General features: G+C 38.0%; 1 protein-coding gene and 6 non-coding genes across 7 annotated transcripts in view; 5 read left to right on the top strand and 2 right to left on the bottom strand.

Moving 5' to 3' along the window:
- Positions 1-20,149, top strand: part of LOC137490924 (uncharacterized) — a 671,652-nt gene that overhangs the window by 607,597 nt on the left and 43,906 nt on the right. The gene's annotated exons all lie outside the window — the stretch shown is intronic.
- trnay-gua (transfer RNA tyrosine (anticodon GUA)) lies at positions 14,149-14,235 on the top strand. The gene is given in 2 exon segments: positions 14,149-14,185; positions 14,200-14,235. It is a non-coding gene; the product is annotated as a tRNA-Tyr (tRNA).
- On the bottom strand, positions 14,321-14,392 carry trnae-cuc (transfer RNA glutamic acid (anticodon CUC)). The gene has a single exon. It is a non-coding gene; the product is annotated as a tRNA-Glu (tRNA).
- On the top strand, positions 14,690-14,762 carry trnar-acg (transfer RNA arginine (anticodon ACG)). Its single transcript has one exon. It is a non-coding gene; the product is annotated as a tRNA-Arg (tRNA).
- Positions 16,248-16,319, top strand: trnae-uuc (transfer RNA glutamic acid (anticodon UUC)). The gene has a single exon. It is a non-coding gene; the product is annotated as a tRNA-Glu (tRNA).
- trnae-cuc (transfer RNA glutamic acid (anticodon CUC)) lies at positions 16,577-16,648 on the bottom strand. Its single transcript has one exon. It is a non-coding gene; the product is annotated as a tRNA-Glu (tRNA).
- Positions 16,946-17,018, top strand: trnar-acg (transfer RNA arginine (anticodon ACG)). Its single transcript has one exon. It is a non-coding gene; the product is annotated as a tRNA-Arg (tRNA).

Below are 20,149 nucleotides of genomic sequence, written 5' to 3' on the forward strand. Positions count from 1 at the left end.
ACAGCATAAATGCTTGCTAAATCAAGATAATTAGATATTATTAAATAATGCTAAAGCTAAACTTAACCTAGACCACACAGAACATATCAAGAAATTATTATTTTATACTAAACAGCGGTACTATGAGTCTGGTAATAAACCCAGTCGCCTCTTGGCCTATCAGTTAAAAAAGGAACAGAGTGAAAGAACTATAAAAGCAATTAAGACATCTGCAGGTAACATGACTTTTGATCCTCAGGACATTAACAACTCTTTTTCAGACTTTTATAGTAATCTTTATACAACCGATTATCATGGATCATACAAATATTTGACTAATTATTTAAATGAGATTTCTCTTCCCAGCATTTCTGATGACGCTAGGACTCTTTTGAATGCCCCTTTTACTGAAGATGAAATCTGGCAAGCTATTCAGTCAATGCCATCCGGTAAAGCTCCTGGCCCAGATGGGTATCCATTAAGAGTTTTATAAGCAGTTTTGGCCTGAACTTTCCCCAATTTTAATGCTGGTGATAAATAATCTTTTTGAGATTAACTCTTTGCCTGAATCCTGGTCAGTGGCAATTACCAGCCTGCTTTTAAAAAAAGACAAAGATCCAACAAATTGTTCATCTTATCGCCCAATTAGTCTACTTAATGTAGATTATAAAATTATAGCCAAGTCCTTAGCTCGACGGATTGAAAATGTTCTGCCTTATGTTGTTAATCCAGACCAAACTGGTTTTGTGAAATCCAGGTATGGTTCAGACAATATTTGAAGAGTTCTAAATATTCTAGACCATTTAAATTTTACAAAGGAATCTGCATCTATTGTATCCCTAGATGCAGAAAAGGCGTTTGATAGGGTGGAATGGCCTTTTCTTTTTGCAGTTTTAGATAAAATACAGTTAGGATCCAATTTGATTGATTTAATCAAACGCCTATACTCTAATCCTATAGCCCAGGTTAACACTAATAGAATGCTGTCTACTAGATTTTCCGTAAGCAGAGGCTGTCGTCAAGGCTGCCCTCTTTCACCTCTGTTATTCTCTCTGGTTATTGAACCGCTGGCTATTGCCGCGAGAATTAATAGTAGCATACACGGTATTAAAATAGGTCTAGAGGAACATCGTATATCTCTGTATGCAGTTGATGTTTTGTTGTATCTTAAACTCCCTGACACCTCTACTGATGCAATTCTTAATGTAATTAAAAAATATAGTACTTTTTCAGGGTACAAGATTAATTTGGATAAATCTCAAGCTTTGTATATGCATGCTTCCTCTGAATCCATCTCAAACTCAAGGTACGTTTGGAATTACAAAAAACCCAGGCTTAAATTCTCACTGTTGATGAAACCAAAGGAATTGGGTGGGTTCTCACTTCCCAATTTCCAATTATACTTTTGGGCAGCACAAATCAAGCACATGTTAAATTGGTTTATTTACAGATTTGATTCACGATGGGTTGGGATTGAATCTACAAGATGCTCTCCTAGACTCTTATACTCTCTACCATTTATTCATAATATACAAAAAATTCAACATTTGATTAGTGTCTTTACAATAACAAATACGCTTTTGGTGTGGCATGATGTTAAGAAATATTTATCCATCCCAAATAAGTTGTGTTCCAAGTCACCTATTACCTTTAATCCTGATTTTCCCACTACAATACAGAATATTGGCCTTTTGACTTGGAGATCAAGAGGAGTGTCAGAATTAGGTCATCTATTCCAGGATGGCCAAATGAAATCATTTGAGCAGTTAAGACAGGAATTTAGTCTTCCCAGTAAAGATTTTGATAAATTCCTGCAAATTCGACACTTTTTAGAGTTACAATTAAAAGAAGGTAATATACAATTTGATTTTACTGACATAGAAAAACAGCTTTTCTCTTCATGTACGCTTAATAATAAGATCTCTGAATTATATAAGTTGCTGTCTAATGCGGACCCTTCAACCTTTAATTCTTTAAGGGCAATATGGGAAAAGGATCTGAGGTCTAGTTTTAGTCATGAGGAGTGGCTATCTGCCTGCTCAAATATCTATCCCAAAAGTACTTCAATTTCAGTTCATGAGCAAAATTATAAATGTATTCACAGGATATATCTAACTCCTGTCCGCCTCCATAGAATATTTCCTAATTGTTTCCAGCTATGTTTCAAAAGTAAGTTAGACATTGGCACAGTGATGCATGTATTTTGGAACTGTGACAAAATTAAATTGTACTGGAAAGAGATTCACAAAATGATTTTAAAAATAACTGGAAAGACTTTTGTTTTGTATCCAAACGTAAACCTTCTGAATTGTACTTCGGAACTGTGTCTTGATCATGACAAAGAATGCGTATTGAATTTTTGTATATATTTGGCCAAAAAATGTATATTGATATTGGGGTCAACTGTGCAGACACCTTCAGTCAATATGTGGCTGAGTCAGGCAATCAGACTTATGACCTACATCAAAGATCTGAGGTGTGCTGGCTCATTTGGTCCTCCTTCTGGACTTTCCTTGAAAATACTCAATAACTATGTCTTTCTAAATTTGTTTTATAATCTCTTTTTATTTTTGTATTTATTTAAGCATCTGTATGCATTTGACAGAATGTAACAAAAACTGCTGTACATATCGTTACGAGATACCAGTACCACTATTCTGTTGGAGGAAAAAAAAAATACAATTAAATAAAAATCATAATGAAAGAGGTTTCCAAACCTTAAAGTCTTAAATAACTTCTGAATGTGATGGGAAAGCCTTCCTTCTCTAAAGGGCCCCTCCTTGCTGTGCCTATTGCACAAAAAAATGTTAACAAATATATTCAGTGCCCATATCTGACAATATTATATTCTTGTATTTCTGACTAGGTTTTAAAGTTAAATATTTCTAATTATAGCAAGGGATTTTAAATGTATAAAATAGAATCCCTTTATGTCTTCCTACCAGTATGTTCCTCAATGACTCGAGTCTTGGTGTGCTTTAATTGTTCATCTTGTGTCGCTGGTCAGTTCGGTTAAATACCATTCTTCCTTCAAACGATTTAAATGTCCATCATTGGTGAATGAAGTCAAGAACTTTTACCAGTCTCTCAGAGTTCTTTGTTAGGATCTGTCAGGTTTTCCCTTCTTTCAAACATTGTCCCTTTAAAATTCAATTTTAAATTTAAAATTCTTTTCTTCGATGTCACTCCAAACTTTGCCAAGATCTTTGTTTCTCTTTCCCAGAGATTCCTATAATAGTTTCTTCTTCGCTATTTATTAGTCCTTTTTCTTTCAGATCTCTTGATGCCTCCGTTGACATCGTTGGATTTTAAGGTCCATTTCGGTTTCAAAAAATCCGAATATTATTTCTACGGGAGCGTGTTTCTAGATCTAACAGTTTCTCTTGTAAGTTTTCTTAAATTTGTATGGTTTGACTAAAAAATTTCTTTCATCTCAGCAACGTTCTCTAGTTCTCCAACTCACTGCTCCACTTCGTTGACCTTTTCTGCTGTTGCGTTTAGGCCCGTGATCAGGCCATCCAGTTTTTGATTGACTTCTTGTTTAAAGTTATTTAGTTCCATTTTCACATCTTTTGCGAGGGAATCTTGGAAGGCGGTTAAATCAAATTTAATATCCATCTGGAAAGCTTTGATGTCCGTATGTATTGCTGCAATGCAAGCTGACAGGCTATCAGCTATCCCGTTCATCTCAGATTTTTCATCTGTTGATTACTCGTTGTAGAGTCCATTGTTGTAGAGTACACTTGAACGTCCATGTGTTTCTTAAGCTGCCCCGGATGAGTGAAACTGTACACATTGTGTACACACTGATCATGTCTACGGTTTACCTCCAGTGTGAATTCTCTCATGTGTTTTCAGGGTTCTTAAGTGAGTAAACCTCTTACTGCACTGTGAACACTTGTAGGTTTTTTTCTCCAGTGTGAATCCTCTGGTGCCGTTTCAAATTTGCAGCTGTGATAAACGTCTTCTCACACTCCAAGCACATATGCTCTTTCACTCCTGTGTGGATCATCATGTGTTCATTAAGAGACGATGATTTCCTGAAACTCTTCCCACACTTAGGGCATGTGAATGGTTTCTCTCCAGTGTGGATCCTCATGTGTACATTAAAGGATGATGATTGGATGAAACTCTTCCCACACTGAGTGCAAGTGAATGGTTTCTCTCCAGTGTGGATCCTCATGTGTCTGTAAAGTGATGATGAGTTGCTGAAACTCTTCCTACACTGGGTGCATGTGAAAGGCTTATCTCCAGTGTGGATTCTCATGTGTAGATTAAGGGATGATGATTGGCTGAAACTCTTCCCACACTGAGTGCATGTAAATGGTTTCTCTCCAGTGTGGATCATCATGTGTTGATTAAGGGATGATGATTGGCTGAAACTCTTCCCACACAGTGTGCATTTGAATGGTTTCTTTCCAGTGTGGATCCTCATGTGTAGATTAAGGGATGATGATTGGCTAAAACTCTTCCCACACTGAGTGCATGTGAATGGTTTCTCTCCAGTGTGGATTCTCATGTGTTGATTAAGGGATGATGAGTGGCTAAAACTCTTTCCACAATGAGTGCATATGAATGGTTTCTCCCCAGTGTGGATCCTCATGTGTTGATTAAGGTATGATGATTGGCTGAAACTCTTCCCACACTGAGTGCATGTGAATGGTTTCTCTCCAGTGTGGTTCATCATGTGAATGTTCAGTTTGCTTTTACTTGCCAAACTCTTTCCACACTGAGTGCAGGTAAAACAACTTTTGTCTCTCACTTTTATAATACCATCAGTCTCTAAATAAGTTTTGTCCTCTATTTTAACTTGATGTTCCTCCTCTTTACTCCCCGTATAGTCTTTAATTAGGTCTGAAATAAAAAAAAAGTTCAGTTTTTAGTAAATCATTAAAACTCTCATCAAATCAAAAGCTGAAGTGAAAAGATAATAAAACATTGGCTACACAAACCTAATTTTGATGCACATTAACTTTATTATTAATATATTTATTATAAAAATATTTATTTATTAAGAATATTAATATTCATTCATATTTAGATTGATCTTGTCATATCAATCTCCTGTTATCCATTACACACATACACATTTTAGTGGATTCTTATGTAATTGATCCCAGATCATTTTGGTCATATTGATGAGTAGGGGTGTCACGATTCTCCAAATCCTCGATTCGATTACATTTTCGATTCTTAAGTCACGATTCAATTTGATTATGAATAATTAATTAATAACAAATTAATTATTTGTAGCCTACCGTTTAAACTACCTGACCTGAATGGTCTTTGTTTTACCCATAAACAAATCATACAGTAAATGAATAAAGGCAAGTTACACACATAATTACCACGTCAATCACTTTTTTCTTGTGAATAGGCAGTGATCTGTGTCGTTATTATGGCGTCTGTAAAAAAGGTGCACAACCAACAGGAACCAGCCAACAGTATCTGAGGTGTTTGCTAAGTACTAGTGTGAAAGTAAAAGATTGAAGCAGTCTTAACTAGGTTAATTAGGTTAACCAGGCAGGCTAGGATAATTAGACAAGTTATTGTATAACGATGGTTTGTTCTGGAGACAGTCTGAAAAACAATTAGCTTAAGGGGCTAATAAATTTGACCTTAAAATGGTTCATAAAAAATTAAGAACTGCTTTTATTCTAGCCAAAATAAAACAAATAAGACTTTGTTCAGAGGAAAAAATATTATCAGACATACTATCAACATTTCCTTGTTCTGTTAAACATCATTTAGGAAATATTTTAAAAAGAAAAAACAAAAACAAAGGGGGGCTAATAATTCTGACTTCCACTGTATATATATTTACAGTAATTTTTTAAAATGTTTTTAAGAAAACTTATTCAGTTCATCAAGGCTACATTTATTAAATGTAAAAAATGTTAAATTGTTAAAATATTTATCAAAATTTTAAATAACTGCTTTATTATTGTATGTAGTTTCAAATAAAACTATTACTCCAGAAATTATTGCTTTTATTACTATTACCATTAATAAATATAATAATAATTAATATTAGTGATTTCTGAAGGATCATGTGACTGGAGTAATGAAGCTGAAAATTCATCTTTAAAATCACTGGAATAAATGAATAAATTAAATGATAAACTACTTTTGAACTTTTGATAAACTTTACTTTTGAATTTCATGATTTGTATTTATGATTAAATAATTGCAGCCTTGGTGAGCAGAAGAAGCTTAGTTTAACATATTTAACAATCATACTGACCCCAAACTTTTGACCAGTTGTGTATAGAATATTTTAGAAGCAAAAATATGCACTTTAATTTTAACAACCCACAGACATCGTCACCGAATATAAAGCAGAGGTCAGACTTTCTCATATATACAAAGCCTCATTTCAATTGTCAGGTTTTGTAAAAATCGATCTATTGAATTAATCAATCTATTAAAGAAACGTTGGCTAGAATTCTGCATTATAGGCTTAAATTATAGAGACATAGCAGATGAACCGAGACTGCATCAGATCAATGTAAATCTTTCTTTCGAGCTGTCAGTGCGTAAATGAACAAAACAACAGGCCTAATACAACATATTATACGATTAAAATATGGAAAAATTAACAGATAGTAATTTCGGTCAATTTTCCTGACGGATAAACCGAGATCAGGCTGGATAAACAGCTCTCTGTAATATTTCACCATGCTTTCACTTTCGCATTTACTGGTAAGAATGACATCTCGCCCTGCTCATCATTCTCTCTTCATATAGCCGTATATATGGCTATTACACGATCATAATACACTGTGATATAGCCTGGGTCGTTAGTTCGTTGCATTGTTTTGTTTTCTCACTACAATGGATCCGCTCAGTAGCGCAGAGACAGTCTCATTCAGGCGATCTCAGACTGATTGATTTGGCGCTGATGCGAGCGCAACTGCTGAATTTATGCCAAACAAACATTTTCCCCATGAAAACATAACTTTATTTTTTATTTTCTGTGTTAAACACTGGCGTATGCTACGGCGCTGACGCATAGCCCTTCGCCGTGGCCGTCGGCGTCACTGACGTGCACCTCTCAAAAAATGTAACTACACGTCGCAACAACGAGTAGCGCAAGCTTTGTGATTGGTCGGCTTGGTAGCCACTTGTACATCCCGGAAGTGTTCAGGAAAAGCACAAAAGCAGCGAAGAAACTCGACACATAGGAACAATTACACCTCACTGCCAACTAGCGTTTCGGAAGTGTTAATGCAGACCAACAGAGACAGCGCGCAAAAGTATAAATGCACAGCCACGCGCGTTGCATGCGCCGTGGGTTACGCCGGTCACTTGACGCAGAAGTATAAATCAGGCTTTAATATGACCTGTCTGACAAAGTGAAGTAGACCAAAAGAGCCTCAAAAGCTAGACATCATGTCAAAATCTAAAGATCTTTAAACACAATTAAGAAAGAAAATACCTGTGTCACGAGTAAATAAAAAAAAAAAAAGTGAACTCAAATGCAGAAAAACAACAACTCTTTATTGAGGAATGAGTCCTGGAAAAAGCAAAAGTCAAAGTAAACACCCGGTCGTGTGAGTGCTAAGAAAGTGTCGTGGGAAAAAACAACCAGACACTTACTAGCGGTCCTGGACACAAATACAGGGTGTGTAACAAAATAATATGTACACAAACAATCTGAAGGATTCGGATTTCTGCTTTCCAGTCCATCTCATCATGGACCAACATTTATCCTTTTCATCATCCTGTTTCTCAGTATTTAACTGTGAATTGATTTTAATTAATGAATAAGTTAACACATTGCTTAATATAAGAATGTTCAGTGCATTTGCCTGTCTCTTTATACCTATTTTCAGGAGCCAGCAAACTAGGTCAGAGGTCATGGAGATCTTGAGTGGAACTGAGGACTGGAAACAACTGTTTCTATTGTTATTACTAGGAGTTAATACTGTCTAAAATGTCTAAAGTGATTTTGCTATAGTTTCACAGTTAAATCTTTTAAAGTGATTCTACTTTTTATTCAAGATAGACTTTGTGTAGTAAGAATATAACTGCCTGAATGTAGATCATACCAGTTTTTAACCAGTTTTGATAAAGACGGCTGACGGTACACTCAGCCTTGGATAAGAAACAGATTATACTTGAAGTGTGTGTGTTCTATTTGATTGTTGATCCGTTTCACAGGTCTGGAGTCAGCTCTAATCAGTCTAAAGGGTGTCTGACGTTTATGTTTAGATATTGTTCAGAATTGTACGCACGAACCTCACGTGGAAATGTTCCTAGTCTATCTGTGTTTTAACCAATCAGGTTAAAACACCTTTATGTATGACGCAGTTAATGACGTTATGTGAGAGTATAATTGTTATTGATTGGTGATTGTGAGCAGAGCGGCCTAGGAACTCATTGAGAGTGTTGAAGCTGGCTTCTGCGAATGAAACTGCAAACTATCTTCAGTAAACTAAATTTATTTTTTTAAAATCTCTGACTCCAGCTCTTCTTCATCAACCAGACTGGTCATTCTTTGGGTTAAACTGTAAACTATCCCTACAGTTTTGGTGGAGGACGCGTGGCACTTGTTTACTGGTAACACCATTGATCAATCAACAAAATGAAGGTAGGAAGATTTAAAATGATAAGACTAGGGATTGTCTGTGAAGTGGTGGGTAGTAACGGAACGTTGTTGGTTCTCATTCAGACGTGAATGAATGTTGTTGGTTCTCATTTAGACGTAAATGAAAGTGTGGATTTCTCATTCAGCCGTGAATGAAAGTGTGGATTTCTCATTCAGACGTGAATGAAAGGCACCGGTGGATTCACAGAAATTTGTGGTAGATTTGTGTAGAATCCCTTAGCGAGCTGGTGCATTTTTGTGTTACACCTATAGTGATAAGTGATAAGTGTAACAGTAGTTGAGAGGTGTACCTCCTCTTTCACCCAGAGTTAAAATACTCAGTTTATGGGTGTGTTTTAACACATTCTCGGGGATAAAACTTGGACTGGTTTTTATTCAGTAGTGGACTAAATTAACCCGAGATTGTAATTAGTTCCACCACTGCTATCTAACTACATCACAGACAAAAAGGCATGCCATAAGAATAGTGTAGGTCAGATTATTAGGGAAAGAAATAATTGAATAAAAATAACAAATAACATTATAATAGGGATCCATTAGATAGTAGTGGCCACAAAAGTCAGACAAGATACCTAGAAATATCAGGGTGAGGTTGATTGATCAATGATGCACCAGGAGCAATCCCGAGAAAATTATGACCCTAACTGGATTGGATCGGTCTGGACAGTTTGCACATCTTGGGATGGTTTGCAGATTCATCAAGCAGAAGCCAAGCACTGTTGGTAAGATTGCCCTCTCAATTTCTTCTTGCTTTTGGTGTTGAACTCAGATATAAAAAGAAATAGATGAGAGCAGAATGCAGTAAATGGCTCAGCTAAGCTCTCAGGTTTAAAATGATTTTAGAACTGATTGTAAAAAAAAAAAAAGTATTCCTTTGGCATTTAATTGTCATTGAAAAGCTAAAATCTAAATATTGAGAGGCTAGTAGCAAAAACTAAGCACAAAAACTGACAGTAACATTATGGGAATAAAGAATAGCTTATGTTTTGTCTTAAAAGATAAGATTCTGTGTGACTGCACTGCTATTTTGGTTTAGCCCTCAACATGACAGGTTTTGGCTGTAAAAGTAACAGACACATGTCCGATTAAAAATATGCCATGTAAGTCTGTGCAAACAAGCAGCTTTATGGTTGGATATATATATTTTTAATAATATATATGTAACATAAATGGGGGTTTCAAATAATACTTTGATGGATGCAGTTAACCCCTGAAAGATCTAAAACTATTGTTGACTGTAACAGCATTACTTTGAAAATCCATGTCAACTCTGTTTTATATGTTTTAGGACGGGCTTGAGTAAAAAGATATTACAATAAAATTATGTTATTGAGGTTAATGTTATGTTTTTATGTTTAAATTTAGTAAACATGCATTTTCGTTCTAGATTGCTCAAAACTCTCTTTCTCTCTCATTAGATGTCAGCTAAGAGCTGCTATCTGCCTGTTCCATAACAATTGATAAGCACAGTGCTCAGTTGGAAATCAAAAAGTAAAGGAAATGCTAGAATGAATACAGAAATTCTACATTTCAATTTGTAAACACTAATAGATGTATTAGTAATTAAAAATCAAAGTTAACAAATAAGAGATTGCAAAATGCTTTTGTTTGTTTTTCCAGTGATGGGTTGCGGCTGGAAAAGGCACCAGCTGCATAAAAACGTGCTGGATAGGTTGGCAGTTCATTCCGCTGTGGCGACCCCGGATTAATAAAGAGACTAAGCAAACAGAGAAATGAATGAATGAAAATGCTTTTGTTAAAGCATCTTGAAAAACACTAATATACCCGCTGAGCTATAGAGATAATTAATTTGAACAGTTGTTATTACTGTTTGGAAATTTCTTGTCTTGTTTCAGTGGTTTATTACTGTTTGTAACTTTTGTCTTATCCTTAGTCTCCATCATCACATACAGGGCCGGATGGCTGTACTGAGGTAGCAGACCCTGACACTGAATGGATCAGGGTGATATCTAAACTCCCTGAATAATCTCAGCTTGATATTCAGTTGATTTAAGTGTTTGATAAATCTGTCTCAATGTTTGAATTCTAGTAGGTAGTCTCAATGGCTTTCATGGTTCTTGACTGCACTTTCCCAAGTTTGCAGAAAATTCTGAATCAAGGAGGAAGCCTGCACAGGAGCTTGCAGTGTGAGTGGCAGTTGACCGGTGGGCACGAAGGGGGGTTCCCTAAGACGGGTAAGATTTTCCCTTGGCCAAAGCGGAAAACAACCTAAGGCATGGGACCCCTCGTAAACCCCGGGGCATCTACCCGAAAAAGGGGGATGTTTAATGTGAAAGATGGTGCTGGACAGGGGTGATGCTCTATCGGCCTAAAGCATCCTTAGAGGGTAATTGTTTGAAGTTACAGTAATGTCGGTCCTTGTGACAAGCATCAACGGACTATGCCAGGGTATGGTACCCTGAAGGAGATGATTGGTAAAAAGATAATGGCAATGGGCTTTCAAGAACCATTGGAGACAGTACAGTTTCTTAAAATTTTACCAATATCAATGTGGTTGGCTGCTTTAACAGCACTGGATATTTTATATGTCTGAATTTTAAGAATGCTGAATTCCTGAATGTGAAGCTGAGATGATTTTTAACTGATGTGTCTGATTTTTCATACTATTTTACTGATGCAGGTCCTTATGCATGACGAAGGACATTTTCGAGATGGTGTTGGCTAAAGATAAAGACTGGCTGTGAGATGGTTTGGATAACACAGCTGAATGGAATTAAGCAGTTAAGGTAAAATAATTACAAGAAATTCTCTTAGGCTTTAAATAGTTCCAACTGAGTTTTAAGAGATCAAACTTTTGACATTTGGAACGTTGCTGAATGATTAACGATTCTGAATTGTAATCATTTTAATGTTATAGTCTAAAACTATTAAAAATTTTTGTGCATAAAACAGACAGAGACTGTTTGAGTGAAGCCATGAGTTGTGTTTTGTTTCTATTATCGACATGCTTAGCAACAATATTAAGAAAACAAAACACACCAGCTGATTGTCTCAGAAAAGACATTGATTATGAACCGGGAAACTTTGAAACCTGATAAAAGATCATGTAAATCTAGTTGAAACTGGACAAAGAATTTTAGGAATAAGTTTGTGCGAGTTCAACACCTAAAGCAAACTTAGTTATGAGCTGTCACAATATTCATATCTATGGTACAATAATGCTTATTGTTCTGAGGGAATGATTTGTCCCTGTTGTATGAATATTGTCACTAACCTCTGGAATAAGTGTTATATTATTACAGATTGTATAAGCGAAATGCCAGACATTGCAGAAGTCAATAATGCTGAGTTAATCTGAGGAAAAGATGATGCAGACCATGAGATGAGCTTTAAATGGATGGGTTATCCAGCTCTGTTTGCAATCGTTAATAATGACTTCTTTTCCTGATTCAGGTTACTCTCTGGAATAATAATCATTTTAAAACAAGTTTTATTAGCTTATAGCTGTGAAATTGAAGACTGCCATCCATTTCAGGTTACAAACCCATGTCTAAAGTGACTGAGAAGTTCAAAGGTTAATTACAGTTAATTCTTTGCTATCTGAATATTAATGTTAAGTATTTTAGACTTGATGGCATTTAAACAGTGACATTGGCTAAGTCACTAACCACAAAAGTCCAGAAAGCATCCTCACTCTAGCATAGGAAAAATAAGCAGAGAATTGAGTCGAAGTCATTTGTGTTAAAGGCAAATGCTGCAGTAAATCACTCTGTCTATGTGTGTGTTTCCTCAATGATAGAGGAACATAATTGTTTGGATGTTGTGTAGAACAGAGAGATAAAGTTGAATGAAAGTATTTGCATCTGATGGTTGAATTCAGTAAGAAGTATTTATACTGCTGCAGCGAAAATTAACATTTTAGGAAACAGAAATGCAGCGTGAACTTTAACAGCATTTTGAAGCAGTCAAGTCAACTCAAGTCAATATTATTATTTTGAATACTGACAAGTTGTACAGAAACTTAGACTGTCTTTAAATGAAAATTTAGTAGTCCATATCCAAGCAAGAGTCTTGTTTATATGTGGTAATAGAGTTGTTAAATCAGTCTGCTCTTGTTCAATTGGTAATGCTTTCAAACAGGTTTCACTGTCAAATGACATGTATGAAAGATTTTTAAATAATCAAAAGTTTGAGCAAATAGCAAACATGTGAGCATTTCTAATTGACCAGACAGTAAGAATCGAATGAATTTTATACAAGGTGTTTGCTTCTGATTATGTTGAATGGTTTAGTCAGAGGAAAGTAATATGGTAAAAATGACAAGTTGAGAAGATAATTATAAGGTTTAGTCTTATTTCTCTTAAAAGATGCTTGAGTTTGACAGACTTATGTTTAATCTTTGTTGAATTAGACTAAAAATGTGTTAAACCCCTAAAATGGGGGAACAAAAGAAATGGATTCATAATCCCTCTTATTGCATGTTAATGAATTAGATTAATAGTTTGTAAAAACCATTACATCTTTCTTGGTCTCTAGGTAACAGGTTATATCTATATCTAGTCTCTTTGAGGTGACTGAGGGTCTGGCTCAATGTCAGGAGTGCAATAACAGTGTTTATTCATTTAGCCCGGCTTCCAGAGAGTGGATTTGATATTAGTTTGTTAACTGTGAAGGTAAATTTGGCTCATTATGGCCAGGACAAGGGTGCTTGTACACTTCCTATCAATGATACAGAGGAATGTGTTGCATCACTACAATCACATCATTATTTGAATGAAAAGATATTTTAAGTGGACTTGACTGACATGGAGTTCAGCAAGGTGATGATTAAACATGGTAATGGTGCTGAATTGGACTATTGTGCTGTTGGCATGTTTAATGTGTGTTAATGTAAAAATGCTTCATTATTCTAATTTGAAGTTACAGAACATGCTGATGAATGTTTTAAGACTGGTGCAGATAAAGATGTCTTTGCAGGTCATGAATTTAAATCCTGTGTGGCTTAGGTCGAGTGGATGACCTTTTGTGTCTGATCAGAGGATCTCTGAGCACTAGAATTAGCCTGTATGTTTCGGATTTAGAGTTGGAGCAAGTTGTAGATGCATCAGAGGAAGTATCGATGGAAATTATGAGTTGTTTACTTCTGGAGGACTTTTAGGGCTTGCGCATTTGTGTTCACATTCTGGACTTTGGTCCGCTGTTGTTGTTTTTTTTGTATGTTTTCACTTCTGCTTGCAGGACCCTTAATCCCACCGATGATGAGAAGCGTGAACTCCTTTTGTGGGTGGAGAGTGAAAGAGCCCTTAGCTTGGGGACTGGAATTTTTAGGTTCCAGCTTGTCCAAGAAGGGGTGAAAAAAACTCTGCAAACTTATTAAGGGAGCATGAGTCATTACTTTCACTCTCCTTAGTGACCTCACTGGCTGAGTTTGGACTCCATTCGGGTCAAAAGGGGGTTAGGATTCCTGGTTTTCACCCAGGCGGCCCGGGTTCGACTCCCGGTATGGGAAGGCTTGAGTGCTTTTGCTTCTGTCCTTTTTGGCCAGCGGTCGGACTGCAGCTACCTTATACGATGTGGTTGTGGAACTGTCCCGTAAGCCTTCGATAGCTCAGTTGGTAGAGCGGAGGACTGTAGGTGGGATGATGGCAATCCTTAGGTCGCTGGTTCAACTCCGACTCGAAGGACATCTTTTGCGCTCAGAGCCGCTTTCTTGCCTTCGCCAAGTCAGTTCACCACTGCTCAAAGTTCAGCATGGAGGTGAAAAGGAAGTTCCCTGACCGGGAATCGAACCCGGGCTGCGGCGGTGAGAGCGCCGAATCCTAACCACTAGACCACCAGGGAAGGTCTGGCTGAAGGTTGCCCTCAAGTCTAGCTGTGGGCCTCCACCCAGGTGTGCTGCAGCTGCTCTGACAAAAATAACTCTAACGTTTGCAACCTCCTTCTGGGGAAGAGAAAGTCTCAGAGCCTGGATCCCAGTTCTTCTTGGGAGGGACTGTCACATGCTCGGTGTAAGAGCATCCTATCGACACCACAACTTGCCATGACAACAAAGCACAGCATGCGTTGAAGGAACTCCATGTTCACCGAGCCGTGTCCTCTTTCCAATCAGCATGCTACTGAGCACTGCTGACGCGGACTGGGCCAGTGGCGCAATGGATAACGCGTCTGACTACGGTTCAGAAGATTCTAGGTTCGACTCCTGGCTGGCTCGTTCAGGAAATATTTGCGTTGCTCTCAGTGCAGTGCGGTTGCGGTTTGCCCCTGCTGGAGTTGTTCGGTTCTACTCTGGAATGAATCAAGTTTCTGGGGCTGCCAGCACAGAGCCTGTGGGGTGCGCTCCTGGGTTCAAAGGCTGCCCCAACTGCTCTCATGTCTTGGTCCCGTACATCCCTCAGTTCTTCTAGAAGAAACTAGTACAGCCACTCTCCTGGGAAGACGGCAGTGACAGCTTGTAGACCAAAATGTTTGCTGTGAGGCTAAGGCGTTCTACTGCAGCACAGATACGCATTCGAAAAGCAGACAATATTCAAAAACAAAGTGCCAACCTAAAACAAGATTGCAGTCAAAATGACCACCTCAGACAAGTGTGAGCAATGTTTCAGGCTCTGTTATATGACGGCAAATATGCCACACAGTGCAGACGCTCATACTACTGAAAAAGAAGTTACCTGACTGAGAAAGGTATAAATAGAAATCGGAGCCTGCTCCAAATGGCCTGGTCAGCTCCAAGCAGGTGAGACTTGAGCTCCAAGTGGGCTGTAAAAACCTCCTGGAGTTTTCATTCATTTAATGTCTGGTACAAGACACTGCCTGCAAACCAGTTATGTTTGAATGTCAAACCTACCCCAATCCTTAACCCAACCTCACAGTTTCCTGCTGTGTTTTATCAACCTCCCAACCTACCCCAACTCTTAACCCAACCTCACAGTAACAAACCTCCATGTGGGTTTCTTTGATTCAATGTCTCGTACATGGCACAGAATACAACCTATCGCAGTTTATTAAAATCACACCTACCCCAGCCCTAGGCCCAACCTCACGGTAACCTGCTGTGTTTTATTCAATTTTACTCCTACCCCAACCCTAAACACAACCTCAGAGTAAGCAGTTTATATATTTTTATTTTTTATTTTTATGAATGTCTACTACAGCTACATCAATCGCAAACCCAGCCTACGTGCGGCATAAGTGCCTACCACTTAGAGGTCATCTAGCCAACTTGCAGTGTAATCTCCTCCACTTGTAGGTCTCTGAGCTGCAGCAACACCTAAGCGCTCTGACACACAGACACAAAAGAAACCATTGCTTTTAACCTCCTCTTGGAGAGGAGAGAGTCTCCGACCCTGGATCTCAGGTCTTCTATGGAGGGACTGTCAGGAATCCTGTAAGAGCATCCCATCCACACAACCTCTTGCCATAAAAACAAAGCAGAATGTGTGGTGAAGGAACTCCGGGTTGACAGAGCCTTGTCCTTGCTCCAAGCAATGTGCTAACAAGGTGCCGAACAGAGTGACGGTGGAACAAAGGTTAGCGCTTATGACTACGGATCAGAAGATTCTCGGTTAAGGAAAGCAAGAAACTGTGTATGAGAGAGTGCGTAAGTGTATGAGTGGCACTTGTGCAAGCGGAGCAGGGACGTGCCAGCGATCAGAATGAACTGGAGTTTGTGCCAAGACTGGCTTTCCAAATTGGCAGTTCCCATATGGTCTAGCGGTTAGGATTCCTGGTTTTCACCCAGGCGGCCCGGGTTCGACTCCTGGTATGGGAATGCTTGAGTGCTTTTGCTTCTGTCCTTTTTGGCCAGCGGTCGGACTGCAGCTACCTTATACGATGTGGTTGTGGAACTGCCCTGTAAGCCTTCGATTGCTCAGTTGGTAGAGTGGAGGACTGTAGGTGGGATGATGGCAATCCTTAGGTCGCTGGTTCGACTCCAGCTCGAAGGACATCTTTTGCGCTCTCCGCTTTCTTGCCTTCGCCAAGTGAGTTTACCGCTGCTCAAAGTTCAGCATGGAGGTGAAAAGGAAGTTCCCTGACCGGGAATCGAACCCGGGCCACGGTGGTGAGAGCACCGAATCCTAACCACTAGACCACCAGGGAAGGTCTGGCTGAAGGTTGCCCTCAAGTCTAGCTGTGGGCCTCCACCCAGGTGTGCTGCAGCTGCTCTGACAAAAATAACTCTAACGTTTGCAACCTCCTCCTGGGGAAGAGAAAGTCTCAGAGCCTGGATCCCAGTTCTTCTTGGGAGGGACTGTTACATGCTCGGTGTAAGAGCATCCTATCGACACCACAACTTGCCATGACAACAAAGCACAGCATGCGTTGAAGGAACTCCATGTTCACCGAGCCGTGTCCTCTTTCCAATCAGCATGCTACTGAGCACTGCTGAAGCGGACTGGGCCAGTGGCGCAATGGATAACGCGTCTGACTACGGATCAGAACATTCTAGGTTCGACTCCTGGCTGGCTCGTTCAGGAAATTTTTGCGTTACTCTCAGTGCGGTCGCGGTTTGCCCCTGCCGGAGTTGTTCGGTTCTACTCTGGAATGAATCGAGTTTCTGGGGCCGCCAGCACAGAGCCTGTGGGGTGCTCTCCTGGGTTCAAAGGCTGCCCCAACTGCTCTCATGTCTTGGTCCCGTACATCCCTCAGGACTTCCAGAAGAAACCAGTACAGCCACTCTCCTGGGAAGACGGCATTGACAGCTTGTAGACCAAAATGTTTGCTGTGAGGCTAAGGCGTTCTACTGCAGCACAAATACGCATTTGAAAAGCAGACAATATTCAAAAACAAAGTGCCAACCTAAAACAAGATTGCAGTCAAAATGACCACCTCAGACAAGTGTGAGCAATGTTTCAGTCTCTGTTATATGTCAGCAAATATGCCACACAGTGCAGACTGGGCCAGTGGCGCATACTGGCACCTGTAAGTCGTGGTTATTCTTGGCTACACCGGCCAATCACGTTCCGAGTTGGAACCAAGATTTTTTTTTAATTCATGGTTACGCTGGCCAAACACGTCCCGAGCTGGAACCAAGATTCACCCTATTCTTGGTTACGGCAGCCAATCATGTTCCGAGTTACAATGAACGCTATGGCCAATCAGAGCCCTTATACCATTCAAGATTTGTAGTGTACAGATTTCGTTGCAGATTAATTCGGACAACAATTGCAAACTAAGCATTTTTATAACAAGTTGGTTTAAATGAATAACCATTACAGTAACATTAATTACTACAACACGATTATTATATGATTGTTATAGATGTTATATAACGTTATTTGGTAAGATTAACTTAGCCGACCAAGCACTCTTTAAAGTTTTACTACAAACATTTTAATGCAGTTATTATACATTACAACACTTTATATTATTATTTACTACCATAGTTACAATAATGCCCGTGCATTATTCTAACACATCAATGAATCACTCACTTATAATAAATATAAGGCTCATTTCATCAGTCACTGATTATAAACAAATATTATAATAACGCTCACATATGACTACATCACTAATCATAAACTAATCTAATAAATCAATCACAAAGCAAAAAAACAATATGGATCACGCATGAATGCATCACTAATAATAAACCAATAATAGAATAATGCTCAAACATTAATTCATCACTAATAATAAAGCGATAATATAAGGGTCACACATTAATGCATCTTCAATAATAAACCAATAATATAATAATGCACACGCATTAATTCATCCCTAATTATAATCCATTAACAAAGTTAACATTAATAATCTTCTTTAATTTTCTATTTCGCAGACATAGATTAAATTACTAACAGACTAAAATATAAGTAACTTCAATTTAAAGAAATAGTTTGATATATTGAATATGTATGAAGACAGTTGTGCCTTGTCTACTAAAGAAAGAAAATTGATTGATTTATGTTTAATACAAGCAAGGCGTTGTATTGCTTTATGCTGGAAAAAAGTTAATCGCCCCTCCATTGGATTTTGGTTGAGAAACCTTATAACATGCTTGGCTCTTGAAAAGCTCACATATATAATAAGGAAAAAATCCACTGAATTTTGTGACATCTGGGAGGTGTTTTTGAACTTTGTAAAAAACGGAGATATTGAAGAAGCTTCGGAAGTCTGAAGTTGTGGGATGTTTATTGGTGCTTGATTTTATTTTTATTTATTATATTTTTTATGTATATGTGTAATTTATTATTTTATTTATTTATTTGCATTTTTTTATTACTATTATTATTTTTTTTCCCTAAGCCTGTCTAGGGTAAGTTTTGGGTTCAATACTCAATAAAGACATGCTATACAAAAGTAATAGTTTGAATGCACTGCTTTTACATGTAACAAAACAGTAGTTTTCAAAATGTAGAAAATATTTTCTTTTTGGAAATGAAAATGTTGTCTTCAAAAACAATTACGTTACATGTACATTATTACATTACAAAAGAGATAAAATAAAATTTAACTTATTCACTGTCTCAACTAGGACAAACATTGTTATTAATGATGTAATTATTTTATTGATGGCAGCCTAAATCTGACAGATAGAGGCAACAAAAGTAAAGGAAGCTAACAAAGGAAAGTCATACAGAAAACTGTCCCCTGAGGCAGTACTGGACAAGACCAAACAAACTTAAATGAGCACCATGAAGATGTGATTAACAGAAAACATCTGCTGGGTTTCTTTGAAATCCAGTTTGGTGTATTTTGTGGCCAAACATTCAGGTGGGTGGCTGAAAATGCGAGCTGGAACCGAGGAATCATCAGGGTGAAAAGAGAGGTATAGCTGGGTATCATCAGCATAGCAGTGGTAGGAAAATCCATGTTTCTGGATGACTGGTCCTAAAGATGTTGTGTAGATGGAGAAGAGAAGTGGCCCAAGAACAGAGCCTTGAGATACCCCACTGTTTAGATGCTGTAGGTTGGACACCTCTCCCCTCCAAGACACCCTGAATGACCTGTCAGAAAGGTAAGATTTGAACCATTGTATAACAGTGCCCGCAACGCCCAGTGACTCGAGCGTAGATAGCAGGATCTGGTGGTTTACAGTGTCAAAAGCAGCTGACAAATCCAGCAAGATGAGGACTGATGATTTAGAGTCTGCTTTAGCCAGTCTGAGATCCTCCACGACCGAGAGCAGGGCAGTCTCAGTTGAATGGCCTTTTTTTAAAGCCAGATTGCCAGCTTAACTAGACTAAAAGCTTACCTCTTGGAAATGTAGCAAGCTAAGCTAAAAAATCCTTGGCAAAAGTAGTGTAGCTACATCCAAGCTAATTTTACAATATTCATATTTAAATCGAAGCAACTTAAATCCAAGTCAATCATATCTTAGTGATCAATAAAACTGTCAATGAAAAATAATTTAGTTTAGTTATTTACTGTAAATATTATGTTGTACCAAACAGAAACAAATTATGTTATATAACAGCAAAAACTAAAAATCCAAAAAACTAGGTGTTACACAAATAAAATACCATAGTTATTTTATTTATAGTAAAGGGAAATACTCTGCAATTAGCATTATATTGTATATATTTTACAACTTTTCATTAATGAATTACACCCTAATCTAATCTCTCTGTCATCTTTTAATCAAGCAAGTTTCTC

This window comes from Danio rerio, chromosome 4, assembly GCF_052040795.2.
Source record: "Danio rerio strain M-AB ecotype USA chromosome 4, GRCz13ab, whole genome shotgun sequence".
NCBI lineage: Eukaryota > Metazoa > Chordata > Actinopteri > Cypriniformes > Danionidae > Danio > Danio rerio.